Below are 20,515 nucleotides of genomic sequence, written 5' to 3' on the forward strand. Positions count from 1 at the left end.
TCACAAATGGCAAGATTTCATTCTTTTTTCTGATGAGTAATATTTCATTGTACCACATTTTCACCTATCAATGGATACTTACATTGCTTCATATTTTGGCTACTGCAAATGATGCTGCAATAAATACAGGGCTGCCTATATCTTCTCAAATTAGTGATTTTGTTTTCTTCAGGTAAAAACTCAGAAGTGGAATAAATGGTCATATGGTATTTCTATTTTTAATTTTTTGAGGAACCTCCCTACTGTTTTACATCATGGCTGCACCAACTTACATCTCCACCAACACTTGTCATTTCTTGTCTTTTGGATCGTGGCCATCTGACTGGTGCAAAGTGATAATCTCATTGTGCTTTTGATTTGCATTTCCCTGATTAGTAATGTTGAACATCTTCCATGTGTCTGTTGGCTATCTGTATGTCTTGTTTGGAAAAATGACTTGGCAGATCCTCTGCCCATTTTTGAATTGGATTATTTGTTTTTTCTGCTGTTGAGTTGTATGAGTGGATATTAGCCCCTATCAGGTAATGCTGTTTGCAAATATGTTCTCCCATACTGTAGGATGGCTTTTTGGTTTGATGGGGTCCCACTTGTTTATTTTTGCTTTTGTTTCCCTTGCCTGGGGAGACATATCCAGAAAAAGAAATTTCTCAGGTTGATATTCAAGAGTGCACTGCCTATGTTTTCACTTAGGAGTTTTACAGCTTCAGCCCTTATATTTAGTTCTCTAATCCATTTTGAATTTATTTTTGTGTATGCATTAAGACAATGGTCCAGCTTCCTTCTGTTTCTTGTAGCTGTCCAGTTTTCCCAATGCCACTTATTGAAGAGGCTGTCTTTTCCCCATTGTGTATTCTTGCCTCCTTTATGATATAGTAATTGACCACATAAGCATGGGTTTATTTCTAGACTATTCTGTTCTACTGATTGGTGTGCCTTGCCATTTTGATTACTATAGCTTTGTAGTATAGTTTGAAGCAGGAACATGTGATACCTACAGCTTGGTTCTTCTTTCTCAAGATTGCTTGGATTACTTGGGATCTATTGTGGTTCCATAAAAGTTTTAGGATAATTTGTTCTAAGTCTGTAGGGATTGCACTGAATCTATAGACTGCTTTTGTAGTATGCACATTTTAACAATATATTAACTCTGTCAATCTATGAGCAAAGTGTATTTTTCCATTTGTTTCACCTTCCATTTGTCTTACAGGTTTCATAATACAGACTTCTCCCCTTTGTTTATTCTTAGGTATTTCATGATTTTTTTAATGCAATTATAAACAGGATTATTTTCTTCAATTTTTCTGCTAGTTCATTATTTTTAGGATATAAAAATGCAACAGGTTTTTATTATATCCTGTAACTAATTCATTCATTCTAATATTATTGGTGAAGGCTTTAGCATTTTTTACATGTATACTATCATGTCATCTGCAAATTGTGACCGTTTTACTTCTTCCTTACCAATTTGGATACCTTTTCTTTCTCATTTTTTGCCTTCACCTCTGAATATGATTTTAGCTGTGGATTTGCTATTTAAGACCATTATGGTGAGACAGGTTCCCTCTATACCCATTTTCTTGAGAGTTTTTATCATTCATGGATGTTAATTTTGTCTAAGGCTTTTTCACCATATACTGAGACAATCATATGGTTTTATCCTTCCTTTTATTAATGTGGATATTGAACCATCCTCACATTTCTGGAATGTCTCACTTGGCTGTGATGAATGACCCTTTTTTTGTACTGTAGAATTCAGTTGGCTAATATTTCACTGAGGATTTCTGCATCTATGTTCATCAGGGATCTTGGTTTGTAGTGTCTGGTTTTGCTATGAGGGTAATGCTGGCCTTGTAGAATGAATTTGTAAGCATTCCTTTCTCTTCTAATTTTGAAAGATTTTTGAGAAAGACAGGCATTAACTCTTTTGTTAAGAGTTTGGTAGAATTCCCCTGTGAAGCCATTTGGTCTTGGCCTTTTGTTTGTGGAAAGTTTTTTGATTACTGGTTCAATGTCTTTAGTAGTAATTGGTCTATTCAGATTTTGTATTTCTTCCTGGTTCAGTCTTGGAAACTTGTATGTTTCTAGGAATTTATCCATTTCTTCTAGGTTGTCCAATTTAGTGGCATATAATTTTTCATCATCTCTTATATTTCTGTGGTGTCTATAGTAACTGTTCCTCTTTCATTTCTCATTTGAATCTTTTCTTGAGTCTGGCTAAAGCTTTCAGTTTCATAGATTTTTTACTCTTTGTTTCTTAATGTAGGCCTCTGTAAACTTCCCCCTTAAGACTGCTTTTGCTGTGTGCCAACCATTTTGAACCATTGTGTTTCTATTTTCTGTCACCAGGTATATTTTTATTCCCTTTTTAATTTCTTTGTTGACATATCTATCCACCAATTGTTGAGCAGCATGTGTTTTCCAGGGGTTTTTTTTCTCTTGTAATTGATTTCCAGTTTTATGACATTATAGTTGCTCCATCTTCTTAGAGACTGTTTTTGTGGCCTAACAGGTGATCTGTCCTGGGGAATGTTTCATGTGCACTTGGAAAGAATGTGCTTTATGTTTTTTTTGGATGGGATAGTGTGTATCTATTAAGTCCATCTGGTCTAATGTGTTTCATAGCCACTGTTTCCTTGATTTGCTGTCCGGATGATCTATCCATTAATGTAAATGGAGTGTTCAAGTCCCCTACTATTATTTCATTACTGTTAACTTTGCCCTTTGTTATATATAACGGTTGTAGATATAGAAGCACCTAAATATATAAAGGGTTCAATCTAGCAAGACTATGTAATTCTCTTCTTGGTCTCTTGTTACATTGTTTGTTTTAAAGTGTATTTTGTCTGATCTGAATATTGCTACACCTTCTTTTTTAGACTTCTATCTGCATAGAAAATCATTTTCCATCCCTTTGCTCAGTATATATTTTCTTACCAATTGAGTCACTGTATGTCTTTTGACTAAATGCTTGAGAGTAATTATTGATAGGTACATACCTATTGCCATTTTGTTAGCTGTTTATTAGTTCGTCTCTTACTCATGTGTGAAGACTCTCTTTATTGTTATGGTAAGATGATTTTTTTTCTCTTTACCTTGAGATTCAGGTATGGTTTCCTATGTATACAGTAGTATATATTGATAGTTGCTCAAAGTTAAATGCTTTCAAATAGCACATTTTTATTCCCCTTCCTCCATGTTTCAGATACATAATGTCCTATTTTGCCCCTTTTTAGATATGATTGAGTTTTACTACTTTTCTCTTGTAACTGTCATCCTAGTATTTAAGTGATTGCTCCACTACCTTTACTATATGCTAGTTTCCTTTCATAATTTTCCTACTTTTAATTATAGCCTTTTCTTTCCTGCTTAAATAAGTCCCTTTAAAATTTAAGACAGATTTCAAGGTGGCAAAATTAACCTGTATTATCTCTCCTTCAAGTCTGAATGATAACCTTGCTGGGTAGAAGATTTAGAAGATTCTTGGTTGTACATTTTTCCTTTTAGCACTTTGGATATATCATGCCACTCTTCTGTCTTGTAGAGTTATCAGCTGATATCCTCACAGGGTTTCCCTTCTACTTAACTGTTTATCTCCTGCTTTTAGGAATCTCTCTTTATTTTTAATATTTGACATTTTATTTATGATGTGCCTTTTGCTGTCAAGGTGGAGGGGGAAGTAAACAATGGCACGCACTAGCACCCCTGATCCTGGAGGAACTTCTTGCAGTTCCCTGCACACTGGAAGACACTGTAGTGTTGCTGGTGAATGGGCTTCCTCCTCTTGTAGGTGGGTTGCTGTCGACTGCAGGGATTTTTCTGTGCCCCAGGGCAGCCCAATGTGTACCTCAGGGATATCCTCCCTACGGTTTCTCCATCCTTTGTGCGGAAACTGTTCGCTGAGTCCTGAGCTCTTCAGGAGGAACTGCTGTATATGTAGGTGTAGATTTCGTAACAGGAGGAGGTGAGTTCAGACTGTTCTCTGCTCTTCTTGACCACCATCACTCTACAGTCTCTTCCCCAGGCTGGAGTTAATGACGATAGAGCAAGAAAACCCTGCAATGGAATAATTTTGCATCTTACTATCATGGATGTGTTGATAGTCAATCCTGAGTTTTACAGAATGATGCTAAAACTATAAATAGAAAATAGGATTATACTTTGATTTAAACAGAATCCTAGTGGAACTATGTCCTGATTGATCACACTGGAATCAAGCAGTGATTCCTCCACATCTATGATGGGTTGATGCCTACAATGGGGAAAGGTACACGCGTTCATATAATGATCACAAAAATGTGCGTTTAGGAACAAGGACTGCAAAGCTTTCCTGAAAACAGTGCACTCGGCACTTACTGTGTGCCAGGAACTGTTAGTGATGATTCTTACTCATTTACTACACAAAAGAACCTAATGAGGTAGGCATTATTCTTATTTTATAGATGAGGAAACTTGAGGTTTAGTAAGTTGTCCAAAGTTACATAGCTAGAAAGTGATGGAGCTAGGATTTGAAAGTATGCACTTTCGTTTCAGAGTCTCTTAGCCATTAAAATATACTGCTGCAAAGTAGAAGAAGAACTAGGGCTGAAAGACCAGTGAAGCTAGTGTGAGGAGCAGGGCCGGTGTGATGGAGGAAGAGGGGGTTAGGAGCAGAGGCATGAAACTAGAAGTGCTGTTGTCCCCCAATGCCAAAGCCTCTTCTGCTCTTCTACTACTACTGACAGCTTCTAAAAACCAGAGCAAGTTAGTTTCAGCCTGTGTGCTATACACACTAGCCTGTTTGTTAGAAGATGCTGGCAAACAGCTGCAAAATGGTCATCAATGTTCTTTCTGTACAGGGTACTCCCATTGCTTTCCTTGTATGTACTTCACAATTTAGCAACAGGACACATTATGCTTGGCTTTTGTTCACAAAGATGCTATTAATTCAAAAGGTACTGCAGATCTCATTTTATTTGGAGTAAAACCAGATATGTGGAAACTCCACCATTATGCTTAGCACAAGGTCTCATACCCAAACACCCCTTTCCTATTTCCCTACTTGGAGAATGTGCTGCTAATGTAAGAGTCTAAAGGCAGCACTCAGTGTTAGCTCGGAAATGTGTAACTGATCTATCCACCAAATAGTTTATAATGAACCAAATTGTTACATATCATCTTTCCTTTCCTTGGTCAATTAGGAAGCAAACAGAAACACTGGCAGGGCTCATTCTCACTAAGGGCAGGAATGATTCAGATTTGATTTTGTACAATACTTTGTAAGAGATACAAAGGTCTCTTAAAGAACATAACCTAACACTCTTACAACTAATGCCCATACCATGAGTGTTCATTGATGAGCACTTGAAATGTGACTGGTGGATTTGAGGAATGAAATACTTACGTTTGAATAACACAACAGGCTAGTGGCCTCCCATATAGAACAGCACTGCTTTGGATAGTTTCCTGGAATAAAAATGAGAGGAAGAAGCCAAGACTTTATAACTGCTTTTTGGCTGAAGTCAGCCAGAACTTGAAGGATGTTAAATACTGTGTGACTATTTCATCAAGAAACTTGAGGCATGGAGCTGTTACACCAGCCTAACTCTTTAGTGAAATGGCATCTTTAATTAACTTTTCTAGGTGACATTGTCACTACTGTTTAAGATGAAATTTGTTCTTTCTCAACTGAAAGCTGATGCCTCTGTATGTTACCACTTCATAGGTAATTACTTCAGTTCTCGTTGGGAGTTGCACATACTCATCTCAGGCCCAGAGTCCTCTGTGCAGCACCGGCCTGACCCAAGGCAAGCTTCTGGCAAACATGTATGAGCTAATTCACTCTGCCACAAATACATCTGACTGTTCATCTTGACGCATGCTTAGCTTCTTCCTGAAATGCCTTTCCTCATCTGGTCCACTTGGCTGACTCCTATTTTATTCACCATTCAAGATTTAACTTGGGCAAGAAGAGACATTATAAAGTCACTAGGCTCCACTGCCTGGTCCTAGACGTTCTGTCACTGGACTTCAACTTAAAAAGACAGGGACCCTGTTCACCTCTTTTTTCCCCAAGACTGTAATGGTGCCTGGACATGGTAAACACACTGTAAATGTTTGATAAATTGATACATTCTGAACATTTTGAGAATGATTGCAAGGGTCACGTCTCAGTGACGTTAATACACAGAGATGCTTGTCTGTATCAGGACCGCAACTACAGACAAGGCAGCTTCTTATGAAGGAACATATAATAGATCCTTGGCATTCAAAATAAAGATGTTCAGATGCTCTAGAGAATCCCCTAATCACAGTACTTCCCCACACAGTAGGTGTGAACAGATACAAAGAGAACTCCAGATCCCTGGTGATTGGAGTGCTGGGCAGTCACCTCATGGGCTGGCTGGCTGCTTACAGACGATCATCTCAGTGCCCAAGCTGTGCCATGGTGGGATGCCATGCCCTGCAACTGTGTATCTGTCAGGGTTTCTGGCAAGCCATGAAAACATTTAACATCTGATCTACTAAATACAATGGTTTCCATAAGATACCATTTCAAAGCATGTTTTTTGAAGAAATTATTGTCTTTGTGGAAGCAGCCTTTAGTTTAAAGGCTGTGGCATGACACTATCCCAGGTCAACTGAGCCATTCCAAACCTTTTCCACTTTTTAAAAATGACATCAAAATCAAAAAAGTGATGAGCAGAAATGTATGCATGGGAGGAGGCAGGGATTAGGAAAAGGACTATCTGCAATGTGCCCCCTTACAAAAGAAGTGATCTCTTTCAGCCAGCCATTTAGTCAAGGTGGCCAGGCCTTTCCTTCACTGAGCCGCTTTCCCTGAAAACAGTAGCCCTCGAGGGCCAGGCACCTCCCCTCCCTCCCCACCCCGCACAGTCAGTCATGCAGCATCTTTAGGGTCAGGCTCCCTTTGGCGTGGCTTTGCGGGAGTATGTCACCTACTGGGAGAAGAGCAGACGCACCTGGATTGTGAAGCATGAGGTGGGGGCACCCTCACGGCAGACCACTCACTGTGGGGTGACAGGGTTAGCCAACCTGAACTGCAGTGTTGCCCTATCACTGCCATCGTGTGAGAACCTGATGCAGAAGTGACAGCAACAGCTATCAGCAGGGACACAGAACAGGCTGCCCTGCTGAGCAGTCCCTTGTGCAGGAGCCTGCGAGGTCCCTTCAGTCAGGGGTGGCCACAGATCTGCACTGGCATCGGCTTCATCAGACTCCAAAAGCTCTTTGCCCCCTACAGGCACTGAGTGCCCCCTTGAACTGGCTCGGGAGCTTCTCTCTGGCAAATCCCAGAGAACAGTCACACAGGCCAAGAGTCCCAGAAAAGAGTGTCCGGTGATCAGCTCAACAGTTACTCACTTCTGCCTTGTTCATTCCTACATGTTGTCACTCTAATAGGCCTACGCCCTCCTGGTGGGGGCTAAGGTCAAGTTTCAGAGCCACAAATTAATTTCTGCAAAGATTAATCTGCCTTTGAGGTGTCCTGGGAGCACATTCAATAATGAAGGAAGCAGAGGCTCCACAAAATAGAGGGATTTCACTGTCAGGAAATGGAATAACTACTACTCAATTTTCTTTAATGATTTATACTTTCTGATGCATTTTGACACCAATTAATTGAGTGGATACTCAAGATAACTCTCTAAGGTAGACATCATTAACTTCTGAAGAGGAAGCTAAAGCTCAGACTAAAAGATTTGCGCAAGATCACAACTTGAGGCTAACAGAGGTGGGATTCCCACCCCACACAGTGATGCCTCCCAGGAAAATACCCCCTTTTCTTGCTGAGTAAAAAGTGGACCACACGTTTGCATGTCTCAGTGTGCTTGAGACTATCAGGACATTACCAATGAGTCTGGGCCATTTCCGGGACAGTCCTTAGAGGAGCATTTGTGTTGCTGTACAGAGTTTGAAAGCTGAGTTTCCATAACATCAAGAGGGAGCAAAACACAGAAAAGAAATGTCAAAACAAAAAAATGTGACTGTATCCAAGAGCTCAGCTCAGGGTTAGAAGTCAGTAACTTGAGGGGAATAGAGAGCTAATGTCAGAATCTCCCAAACGCTTCTGGTCTGAGCTTCTCTGCTCTGCTGACTGTGTATCTAAAATGTGCTTATGCACCTGCCCTGGCTTCTCTCCAACTTCAGATGTCCAACACCCTCACCAGCACAACACCCTCTTCCCGGGGTTTCCGCACTGCTGACCCCTACTCACTGCCTTTGGCATCACTGTCTCCCTTACTGCCCATACCCAGACAACTCCTGCACGTGTTCATGAAACCTGTGCCTTCTCCCCATTCCTTTAGTGCTCACTCCAAGGGTGTAGCACTGAAGTTTGGAAACCCTAACAGCCTCCCACCGCATTTCTGTCAATCCTCTCCCCCATCATCAGCCCAGGACACACTAGGGCTGAATCACAGCCAAGCTCAGCCACACCTCTCCCTGACTCCTAAAAATCTAAGGGCGCTGTACCTGCTGATTTAAAGTTTCCAATCTCTGTCGACACTTGCCCCAGGAGCACAGGACTCACTGAACTGCTGAACCTTCAAAATTCCTTATCATTTGCTTTCTTCTTCCTACTCAGAGAAGTGCTCTTTATCCCTCAGGGCCCACCTCAGTACCACCCCCTGCTGAGTCTGCGAGTTTGCTCAAACACCAATCTTTCCTTTAAGCTGCCACAATGTTACTTTTTAACTAATGATGATAGTATTATCTATGCATTATACATACATCCACATATGTATACATACATAGATAACAAAGCGAACTGCGCCAGTCTGAAGCGTATTTGGAATGCATTTTGACAGATGTGGGCACTTGGGTAACCATCACCAAGATACAGATTTCCAGCACCCAGGGACTCCCCTTTGTCCCCTTCCAGTCACTACTCACTTCCACATAACCCTTATTCTGACTCAGTCACCACAGATTAGTTCTGCTGCTCTTGGCCATCACATAAATGAGATTACACAGCACATACTCCTCTGCGTCTAGATTCTTTCACTCAGGGTTTTTTTGAGATTCCATCTTGTCATTGTATACATAGTTCTGACCTCCTTGTATACTTTGATGTCACCTCTTACAAGAAGTCCTTGCCTGCTTTCATCTTTTTCTCCTGCCCTAGTGACCTCTTACAGGCAGTTTGCAGTTACCTTCTGTCTCCCACAATGCCCTGCACAGGGTTTTGATGTGTATCTGAGGCACAACACATATTTGCTGGGTTAACTGAACAAATGATTCATTCCTTTCTTGGATCATCAGATGACCTCCAAGGGAAAGGAGCAAATATCAGCAGGATAGCCTGTCCTATGTGAAACTCAGAGAGGTGCAGTATCTATAGCACCTTGATCCGTGAGACTGATCCAAGGCTCAATGCCTAGGGTGGTGAAATCCTGCATTTTGACATGACCACATACCTGGGCTAGGTTACTGTGTCCTGGAGTCTATGGAGTTTATGACCACAAATTTCAAGCTAGAATGTCAAAAATTTTACTTGTTCTTGAATAGTGGAATGTGATCAAGTTGAATTCAAAGTCTAAATGCTAGTCAAGTAACTTTAGAAAGAAAATAGATTTTGTTTGCCCTTACATACAAGGTAAATCTAAGAGGAGCAGACGTATATACAGCAATAGGTTGGCACTTCGTTTCTGAAGCCGTAGGATCGAGTACCCTTCTGAGGGGGAATACGGGGGAAATTTTGCAGAAGCTGCAAAGCCTTGTGCAGTGATATCATCTCCTTTTAAGGGGAGAGAGCACAGGACGGTCTCCAAGCTGAAGTCAGGACTATATAACATAGTCTGAAGACCTCTGACAACTCAGCCATGGGAATGACTGACACGAGATGTGTGTGCCGCCGACAGCTCCTTGGTCCACTCAACCACCTCAGACACAAAAGAGGAGTCATAATTATAGAACAACTGTAGAGTTTTAGAGATGATAGAAAAGGAAGTTTCCACTGGGCCTTCTGGTGATTATTGCCAAGACCACGGTTGAATCTAAATGGAATCATTTACTCAGTCATTCATTAAACTTAGTGAAGAGCTAAGTTTCCAATAGCAACTGTTTGCAAATGAGGCAGTAAATCCAATCCTTCCTGCTGCTTAAAACCGTGAGACCAGAACTTAACAACACTTTACTACTGCAGTAAAAAGTCATCTTAAATTTGACCATGAGACTAATTCCCTGTTGGCACTAAAAGGAAAAGATAGGAGAATTATACGGACAGGAGAACTAAGAGTATCATTTCAAAGTTTAAATAGGCTCTCAGTTAAGCCCCAAATCATACCATATAACAAACTAAATAGAGAAACAGATAACAAATACAATCACGGAACAATTAGAAGCAATTATGGCCGAATATTATCTGATCTTGCTTTAGGGAAGGACCTTCTAGGGCCACGGTTCTCAGCCCTGACTTCACAACAGAATCACCCGGGGAGCTGTTGGCAATCAGGCAGAACCCCTGGCATCCGGGGAAGGGAAGAGGGAGGAAATGCAAGCATCACTAGTTTGCAGAGCTCCCCAAGTGATTCCAATGTGTAACCAAAGTTGAGAATCACTGTTCTCAACACAAGTAATAAAAACAGGGAAAGTGTCAGGAATATGTACAAAAGACAGTGTTAATGCTTTAATGCATAGAGACTCTTAATAAGAAAAGATTCTCTGCATTGGCCTTTCCTTTGTATTTTTTATGTGCCTACATTCTCCTACTGTGTTAACATGGAATCAGGATGAGGAAAACATCATTAAAAAAAGCATCAACACTTTCTTTCCAGGCAGGTCTTGAGTAGATGCCCCCTAATACCATCCACTCCCCAGCCTTTCTGCATTTCAAGGTCCTCATACATTTACAAACCAAAACACACACTTCCTGGGAATGACTGTTTAGTTTGTCTCAGTTTTATGGAAATATAATTTGACCTATTGTATCAGGTTACAGTGTAAGATGAGGTGATTTGATGTCATACTGGGAACTGATCACCACAATGAGGGTAACTGGAACTGTTAAAGACTCTAACTCAAGGGTTTTCACACTTTAATGTTCACAGACGTAACCTGGAGATCTTGGACCTAAGAAAGTACATTCTCAGACAACTCCCAGGAGAAGGTACTGATGATGCAGTTGGTCCCAGGACCACATCTTCAGTAGCAAGTACTCAGTCAACTTTTAAAATTTTACAGAGACCTCGAGCTTTTATTTGCCTTTTGTCTCCCTGAGGATCTCAAAGTGGTCAGGAAGGCATAAAACAAATACAGGCACACACAGCTCTCACAGGTAAGGGCAAGGAGTACGCTGTGCTCAGTCTCACACAAACAAGTGAAATATTTGCAGTTAAATCTGGCACTTGAGTAGTTGCCTACTTTCATCATGCATTGTCTGGAGAATGAAATTCTGGAGTTGCTTCTGAAAAAGGAGACCCTTGTCAAGTGAATTTAAATTTTTGATGGCCACCTGAAAGGTATGAGGTCATATTAACACTGTGAGGCCCATGTGTGCTCTGAGTAATCACCGTAAATCTTGAAGTGCTGTGTGTGCGATACAGGCCCACAGCTCAGCAGAAAAACCACTACTTAACTGTGAAGCAGAAGCCCAGCAGGCAAGCGCTGTGTATTAAAAGATAGGCATTCAATAAATACTTGAGGAATGGGTGAGGGAGGGAAATATCACAACACTCAAGTGACGTAAACAACGCAAATATCATCCAGTCGTTTTACCGATGATTAACGAAGGTGAAGTCCTAAAATAGTTGCCTCATCCACATTCCAAAGCACAAAACAATGCGTGTGTGCAACGACTTGATGACTCAATGACAGAGGCGGACTAGTTTAGTCAAAGGACCACGGGGACCCCCTAGGTCTGAGGGGGCCAGAGAGACAAGCCAGAGAGGGACTTGGTGCCCCAGGTCTGGTTTCAGTTTTCATTTCCACTATTTATTAGCCAATCTTACGCACATTTCTTATCTTTTTGGAGAACTTGTTGCCAACCCTAGTTAGTGTCAACAGGGACTGGGTAGGGAGCCTAATGAAGAAAACAGGGCACAGTGGAATGTGACAAACGCAAGGACTCATATCCTGTTTAAGGAGGCCACACATCCCTCCCCTCACCCACACACCCCAGCTCGCTCCGGAGAAATGGTGGCCAAGCCTTGAGACTTTTAAAGAGAAATTTGGAGGTTCAGAGTTTTACATGTAACGTTGGGACTTTGAGAATGAATGACACAAACACACGACCCATGCTGCTGTATGGGTCAGGGGCTGTCCCGTGGCTACCAGGTCAGAGACTCTGTCTGAAAGCCTTTATTATGTTTTTTCTTTTTAATGGTCAGATGAGGCTAATAACACTTACCATGCAGGACTGTATGGCAGGGGTCAGAGATAATGCAAGTGGAAAGCACTTTCTGACTCATAAAGCTTAAAGTAAGAGGTTATTAGTATCACCATCATCATCCCCTGGTGCCTACGTGTTTTACATGTTGATGAAGAAAGAGAAAGAACTATTTCTTTTTAAAGTCAATTTCCCCACCGACAGTAGATGTAGTCTGCCCCTTCCCCCAGTCACCTCCTTCCTGCATGGAAGGAGGGGACATGGCCCTTCCGGGATCTTGGTTTTCTACATCTGCATATCAGACTGTGTCCATCGGTGCTGACCCGTGTTGTGGTTCTGAAGCACAGTTCAGTATGTCTGATGGCCAGGATACCAACAGAAAACACGAAAGAACAGAGATAGAGCTGTAAGTGCGTGTGAACATGTTTCTATGACTACCCATCTTCCGATAACATAATTTGCAGAGAATAGTTTCAGTAGCACAGACCTAATCCCTCAGTTATCTCCTGATCATCATTTGTGTCAGAAAGTAACATGATTTTTCTTTATTCCTCTGCCAAGTTATCTAAATAATTCAATTGCCTTCCAGACAAGTTCCCAGAATATTAAAACATATGGAAACTGAGGAACCATTCTTTATTCCTAAATCTATATTCCTCAGCATGCTGAACACAGTAACATGGTATCTCACTTCACAGTCTTTGAAAGGGTAGTGCCAGGATTGCCAGCTGGGGAAAACGACAGTGTGAGCGATTTATCTGGATAATTTACCACAGAAAGTTCTTCCTTTGGTCTCAATTATCTGGATTTTTAAGGTAGTTTTTTAGAGCCAGATTATTTAGAAAATTGCCCCCAACACTTTGCTTGTCTACAAGCAGTCCAGGTAGTTTTGTAGGTTTGCAAGGAAAACTGCACCCTTTCTTGCTCTGGATCAGGTCTAGAAGGTAGAAACCTCTGCTAGGTCCTTGGCTGAGCTCCCCACACCCCCCACACCTGCCTGGATTTCACTTCTGACTCACGGGGCTGCCCTGACGGCACAATCTCCCCAGGCACACCTTCCTGCAGAAGCCTCGTCCAGCTTGAGGATTGGGCCTGCAGGTGGGGCATGGAGGGGAGCAAAGGTCCACGTCCCTGGGCTGTGCCCTCCTGCCTCAAGCTCCTCTGCCCCCCTTCCTGAACTGAGCCACGGATCAGTACTGTAGAAGCCCAGCTCCAGAGACACTGAAGTCCCTGCTGCCACCCCTAGAAAAATGAAAACACCTACATCCTCTAGACCCATGAACCCCAACTGACCAGCCCGTCTCTACCAGGCACAGTCATAAGACATGGAACCTTAGCTTGACTCCCGAGGGGCTGAGCCGGAAGCCACAGCGGCGAATCTGTGCACCAGGGGGAGAGGATTGAAAATGGGCCCTGTGGACCTGCTTATGCCAGAGTTACCAGCCTCTGCAGGCGGGAACCTTCCCCAGTCTGACCCCAATTCTCCCTATGGTGTCCAGAGCTGCCTGCTATTTAGAAGTACAGCGAGACAGCATTTATCAGACCCAGTCCCTGTGTAAATAAGCTGTCTGGTTTTGTCATTGTCGGGGAGTGTCAGGTTGGTTGTTTTAAACCCAAAGGTGCTTTTGCTGAGCCCTCATAATCATGTTTGAAGATCTATCAGAATGCAACATCTGTTTGTTTTTCCTGTCTTGGTTTTGGACTTAAATCGAATCAGCAGGTTCCCAAACTACTTGACACAAAGAAAGGTCTTTGTATCATGTTCCACAACCGTGGCCCCATCCCTCCCTTAGGTGTTGGCTTGCGTGGCCCCAGCCAATTTTCAGGCCATCACAGGGCAGTCAGTCCTGCCAGATCGAATACCCAGCCTTGTGATGGGCCCTGCCAGTGTCACACAGGACACGTGGGCCCAGAGACATGCTTGTAATTTGTCTGTCAACACCCTGTGCCTGGCTCCCTGCTTCAGGGCGACTCGCTGCAGGGAGGGGGAGGGGTGCCTAGAATCTCTGAGGACAGAGTGAGCGGCTCTGGACTGGAAACCCTGTCTAGTTGAAAAAGACGCTTAAGTATAATCCACCGCTCCACCGTTCCACCGATCAGGGTGTCACTTCCTCAGGGAGCCAAGGGGAGGCGTGTGTCAGGCCCTGTCCACTGTCCGAGGCAGGCACAGGGCCCCAGTGTGGCCGCACTGCCGGCATTGCTCCCGAGGACGAGGACGGCGCGGCAGGGCCTGAGCGCCGTCCATGCGCTGCCCCCTGCCCTCGTATCCCTCGGGCCTTTCCTCTGCCCCCCGGGCCCAGTGCTCCACAAGAGGTTGCTAAAGGTCTGGATAAGTGGGTGTCCTGTCCCATTAGAAGCAGCCAAGAAAACCTCTTCTTCTGCCTCTTGCTTCCAAATCCAAGAGCCCCACAGTCTCCTACTCGGTGACTGACTGAGCCCCAGCCTGCCTCAGGAGGAAGGGGTGCACATGCTTGCCTGTGCTTCCTGCCTCCCCATTTCTCAGAGGCAGCTTTTCTTCACCTTAGCTAGCTCTGCCCATTGACACAGCACATCCACCTGAACCTCCCCGCCCAGCTGACTCACAGGGGAAGAGGCTGGTGTGCGGGCACACGGGAGGGGAGAGGTGGAGGGCACGGGGAGCGGCTGGCTCCCCACCGTGCACAGGCAGAGCAGGGCCACCGAGGGGTCTGGGCTGACTGCAGCTCTGAGAGAGGATTACACATGAGAGTTATGTGACTTCATTTAAAGTAAAAAAAATATCAGTCTGTGTATTGTAAAGGAACAAGAGTGAAAATGGAGACTATGTAGGAGTCTTCTAGGTGGGCAATGATGGTGGCTGTACAAAAGTGGATTTCGTGGCATGCAGGAGGATGAGGCTGGAGGGGCCGTGGCTGTGTGACCAGACAGCCGTGCTGTTGAAGGAGACGGGCCAACCCAGGGAGACAGCAGTTTGGGAGGGGGCAGGAAGAGGGGCAGAGCAAAAGTGACCAAGTCTCCATGAGATGTGACTCGTTTCCATTATGAGTACTAGACACACTGCCTTTCTAGGCTCACTTAACAGAGACTGCTGGCAGGTGGAGAGTTATTCGCTTACTGAGGCTCACTACCATTTCTCAACAGTGCCTCCCTCGCCAAACTAGAAATAAACAAGGGCAAAGCTTACGTGTCCAGCTGCGTCTCCAAAGCAGTGTGAAGCCTTCTCTGGCCTGGAGTCTCAGTTTTTGGGGGGCTCCCACAGGGGGTTCTGAGAGAGAAGGAAGTGACAGAATCCTTGACCTTCTCTTCTTTACCTGGGGCAATGATTTTAAATTATTAACTATGTGTAGTTGTCTCTATTTCTGATAGTTGTAATAGGAAGAAATCATTGCAGTTTTTTGTGCAGGGAAGATAGACAGGAGGGAGAAAAAGTCACAAAGGGTTAAGAGACCTGGACCACAATGAGGATCAAGAAGAAGCTGATTTCCAATAACAGTGAGGGCACAGAGGTTTCATCCCGTGAAGAAACACAAAGGTCTTCAGATTCACTTATGCTAAGCTTGACACAAACTGCACTTGCTCCCAGTGTGACAGGCTTAGTGACACACTCAAAACTAGGCCTCCTCGGTGTGGTGCTCACAGCCGGGGATGCAGTCCACCAGCACTTGCTCACACTCAGCCAGAGTCCCCTATGGTCCTAGGCCACGGCGGCCTGGGGCCTGGGTCTGCGGTTAATGGAAGGAACCAAAGGAGGCCCTTGTCTCTTCTGCCCTGCCCACTAGGCGTCGGTGTCTGCCTGACACCGCCCCCACGCCCCCTGACCTCACTTACTATTTGACACCATCACATTTTTACTGGAGTTACTTGTTCTTCTTTTGTGGACATGAGCAGTGCTGACATTGTGATAAAAAAATGATTGTTCACTGAATCCAACTGCATACCATCCTTCTGCCCAAAAGTCTCCCTAATTATATAATATGACTTATGTAATTTTCCACACAAATTTATTTCTACTACTGGTTTAAAAGGGGGGTGGGTGGGAATGGAGAGGGTGCTACTTTAACCAGGAGAGATGTTCCAATATGGGTTCTCTAATAATTGTTAATTTCATAGTGGTGATAATAGATTGTTATTTTTATAATAATTACAGTACATGATTATCTAGGCTTCAAATGGAAAATTTGAGGACTTAATTAGAGGGTGAATTATTTGTTTTTACATTCTTTCCTACACTATTTTGATTTGAATGCTTATGTCTGCAAATCCAGCTTATACAGTAATGGGAGGAAACCTGTTATCCTGCATAAGAAAGGCATGACTATTTGAAACAAAAAAAAGGATTTAATGATATTTTGAAGCCAATGGCATTAAGTAACATTAGTGTTTCTCAAGATCTTGCTTGCTATGAGCACATGAGCTATGGAGTAAAGACACTCCCAGCTACAGATTCTGGCTCTGCCATTCTCTGGCTGTGTGACCTTGCACAAGGATGTAACTTCTCTGAGCCTTCCCTTCTTATCTGACCTCTGGAAATACCCACCTGCCCACCTGCCAAGGTGTAGGAATTGAGACACTGTCCATAAAGCACCGAGCAAAGAGAGGACCCTTTGTTATTATATCCAAAAATTGACAATTCTTCTCATCAGGACATAAGGAAATTTCTAAATAATTCTTTCTGCTTGGTAAGGAAATGATCTCTTTCACCTTGCAGAAGGCATTCCCCCCTTGTCACCAGTTGAGGCTCACCTGGTTCCAGATGTGTAAAATTATTAATTACTGTAGCACTGACACATTCATTTCTGTCTTAAAGAGAGAAAGCAAAGTCCATTTTCTAAATATAAGATGAGAAAATATGAAGTCCATATTTCCCCTGATCAAAAAAATAGAGCCAGAGGTGCTTAAAACATCATAGCAAAGGTGCTAATGAGAAGTCATGAAGACGGGTCTCCCGATCCCATCCCAACCCTCACTGCCTCACTTCCAAACATATCACACAGCTTCACCCTTCAATACTCAGGTGCGTTGCCTGTGAACTGCCATATTATTTGTCTGCAGAGATATGAGACTGAGATGATTGTTTGTAGGCTCCTTAACGGCTGTTTGGCTGGACAGGGGAGGTGCGTTTCCAGGCAAAGCTCTGGTTCTGTGTTGGAGGAGGCCGGCAGCAGGGAGAGCCATTTCCACGCATGTCACTAGACGTCCCCGGGAACTGGCTCTGGTGAACAATTACTATTTGGTTCCAAGGCGGGAATTTCAGCCAAGGACATTCGGTTCAGAGGGGCCCTCTCCATGTGGCTGCACTTGTGCGTGTGCTGGCTGGCCATGGAGTTTTGAGCTAACAGAGCCCAACCCTTCATTTTACAGAGGAAATAGCGGTTCAGACACAGGGGGAAAGAGGCTTAAGGGAAGCGGTCAGACGGCCAGTTCTTGGCAGAAGCAAAGCTCCAGCCAGTAGAAGTGAAACAGGGAGGAAATCTCTCCGTGCAGGCAAAGGGTGCCACCTCTGGGCCCCTACCTACACTGGTAAATATTTTAAGTATCATGTCAGCTTTCTCCTGCCTCACAGCCCTTTGGAATTGACAAGAGCTTAAGATGACTTCTTGGCCACCATTTGGGGGAAAAAGAGGATATAAAATTCTGGAAGGCAGTGCGTTCTCCTGAGCCGGGGAAGGCCTAAGTAAGGGTACCAGCTCAGGGAATGGCTGCTGACTTGTTCTGAATAAATATAAAGAAAGAACCAGAAAAAACAAACAAAAGTGAGTCACCTAAAAGACAGGGCCCAGTGCCCTTCTGAGCCCTGTGGCTCCTGAACCTGCCACCTCCCCTCCATTCCTGCCAGGCCACGCAGAACCCTTCCCAGGTTCTCTGGCCTTTTTCTCTGAGCTCATACAGGTTCATGGTGAGCACCTGAGAAGGGTCTTCGGCAAAAGGCTCTGTGGATGTTGAGAGAACACACGGAAAGGTGCGAGGTGATGGATACGCAAGGCAGCAGCCGTGTGGCGGGGTCCTGCCACAGACTGGCCCATGTATGGCCTCACCAACACCCACTGTTCCTTGTCCCTCTCTGCCTTTGGCTTAGGGATGAATGGCCCTAGAATTTGCTTTTTTCTTGAAGTATTTGCTGGAAGGAACCAGAAGCTGTCTTTTGTGGATCAGTTACTAGAGCGCACTGCTGGGTGAGGAATGACCTGTGAGCAGGCCCATGAAGAGGCTGAGGCCTGGGCTTTGGAAGGCAGAGCCTGTGGCTGAAGCTGTGCAAGCTTGGGCCTTCCTCTGAGTCTGGGAATTGCCTCAGCCTGATTTTCTGGTGCAGAAGTGAGCTAATGTATAAATCACATTATGCAGAGCACAGTGCCTGGCTCGCAGCACACACTCAAACATGGGTGCGTGGAGTTATTTGTCATTTCTGGGAAATACTGTCCATTACTTTACCCCCAATTCTCCATTAGACAGTAATCTGACAGGTTTGCCCTCTGGTAGGTTCTAGTGGTGGTCTTCTCCACTTAAGACCACTAGAAATGTACTTTCCTTTCCCACCTTTGTCGCTCTCCTTCCTTCTGACAGTTAACAGGAAGTCAGTGGGCTTATCCAGGGACTCCCCTTACCAAACGCCTCAGTTGTCCTCAGTGCCAGTTCTGCGGATCCACTCATTTGAACAAAGTAAGCCAGCTAAAGACAAGCCCAGCCTGCAACCCTCTAACCACAAGGGCATTCAGTATACTCATTTCAAAGTAAACTCAGAAAAATAATACATTGATGCTAAAATTCCCTCCCCAAATACAGTACATCTAAGTGGGCTACAGAACTGTGATGCAGAAGAATAGGCCTCCCCCTTCAGCTTCTCTCATGAAACACCCCTACTTCTGCTGAAAGGGTCTTTCCAAAGCTGCCACAGAGTGAATCTCACAGACCCACGTCCTCAGCATCACCGGCTGAGCCCTGAGTGTTAGCTCCCTCCCCTCCTGACCTCTCAAAGCATGGCCCCCTGCAGACTGAGAGCAAAGATCACCTCTCCTCTCTGCAGCCTAGGCAAGGCAGCAGGAAGGGAATGGGGAAGCAAGCTTTACTAGCTAAGAGGAGAGCGAGACTGTCACTCCCCCTGATTAATGGCAGCAGCCCTTCTCTGTCAGGTGTAGAGTCAGCCTCTCATCTGTACTGTGTCACTTACTTCACAACCAACAACCCTACAAGGGGTAACCTCGCACCCATTTATACGGGGAAGCAGGTTCAGAGAAACGGAGTCCCTTGGCCACGGTGCCGGACAGCAGGAGAGTGGTAGAGCATATGGGAATCTGGGAGCTGACGGAAGAGAAATGGAAGCCTGTGTTTTCTGGACACTTTGGTAATGGTTCCCTGGGATGGCTGCTCCAGCCCAAGGGAAGAAGTGGTTCATGTGCCTAAGCTCATTTCCTATCAATGATTTCTATGAGCCTGTATTTATTAAGCACATGTTACTTACACAGTAGTTTCTTATAGACAAAAAGTCCTGAATAACAGATCATCTCAGCAAGCTTCTTTCAAAATATGGTCAAAGGCACACCAGTTTACACAGTACAGGAACTGTAAAATATAAGTCATGGGGCCACAAGTACAGCATAGGGAATATAGTCAACAATATTGTAGTATCTTTGTGTGGTGACAGCCGGTAACTCACCACGGCGAGACTACGTGACATGCTAAATGCCTGAAAGCAACACAATACTGACCACACTGGAGTTTAAAAAAAATGCAAAATTCCAGGTCTCACTCTAGACCCACTGAACTAAAGGGAGGCTGGAAAAGAACCTTCAGTAATGTTTTAGTGCCAGGGTAACTTGTATGCACACAGATTTAAGAACTACTGTGGACCAAACTTGTCATGTTACAGATGGGAGAGTAACGGGAAAGGCATGTCAGCCAGCACCCTCTCTCTACCCATGAGAATCAGAGGCATACTTTAAGATGAACTTGGAACAGGTATGATAAACTTGTTCTCAGAGTGACAGTGTGGGCAAGCATGAATAAAAAGCACATGGACATTACATGCAATGGTTGTGAAGAACTGTTTCCCTATGCTGTTTTGGTTCAAAGGTCCGAACTTACTACCTCTTACCCTAAGAATGAAATGAAACATGCAGCTCTGGGATGACTGGATAGTGCTTCCGTGCAAGACTGAAATCAGTCCCCAAAATGCAAATTAAAACCACAGTGAGCTGCCACGACAAACCCAGTAGAGGG

At 44.1% G+C, this 20,515-nt stretch overlaps 1 protein-coding gene and 1 long non-coding RNA gene across 7 annotated transcripts in view; one reads left to right on the forward strand and one right to left on the reverse strand.

Annotated features, from left to right (window-relative positions):
- Nucleotides 1-20,515, forward strand: part of GRM7 (glutamate metabotropic receptor 7) — a 933,157-nt gene that overhangs the window by 841,831 nt on the left and 70,811 nt on the right. The gene's annotated exons all lie outside the window — the stretch shown is intronic.
- Nucleotides 3,621-20,515, reverse strand: part of LOC140848323 (uncharacterized) — a 271,710-nt gene continuing 254,815 nt past the window's right edge. For all 3 annotated transcript variants that reach the window (XR_012128987.1, XR_012128984.1, XR_012128986.1), the window contains 2 exons: nucleotides 5,381-5,442; nucleotides 3,621-4,053 (listed from right to left, as the gene is read on the reverse strand). This is a non-coding gene — a long non-coding RNA (uncharacterized lncRNA). The remainder of the gene's footprint in view (nucleotides 4,054-5,380; nucleotides 5,443-20,515) is intronic.

The sequence above is a fragment of the Manis javanica genome, chromosome 3 (genome assembly GCF_040802235.1).
Source record: "Manis javanica isolate MJ-LG chromosome 3, MJ_LKY, whole genome shotgun sequence".
NCBI classification, from domain to species: Eukaryota; Metazoa; Chordata; class Mammalia; order Pholidota; family Manidae; genus Manis; species Manis javanica.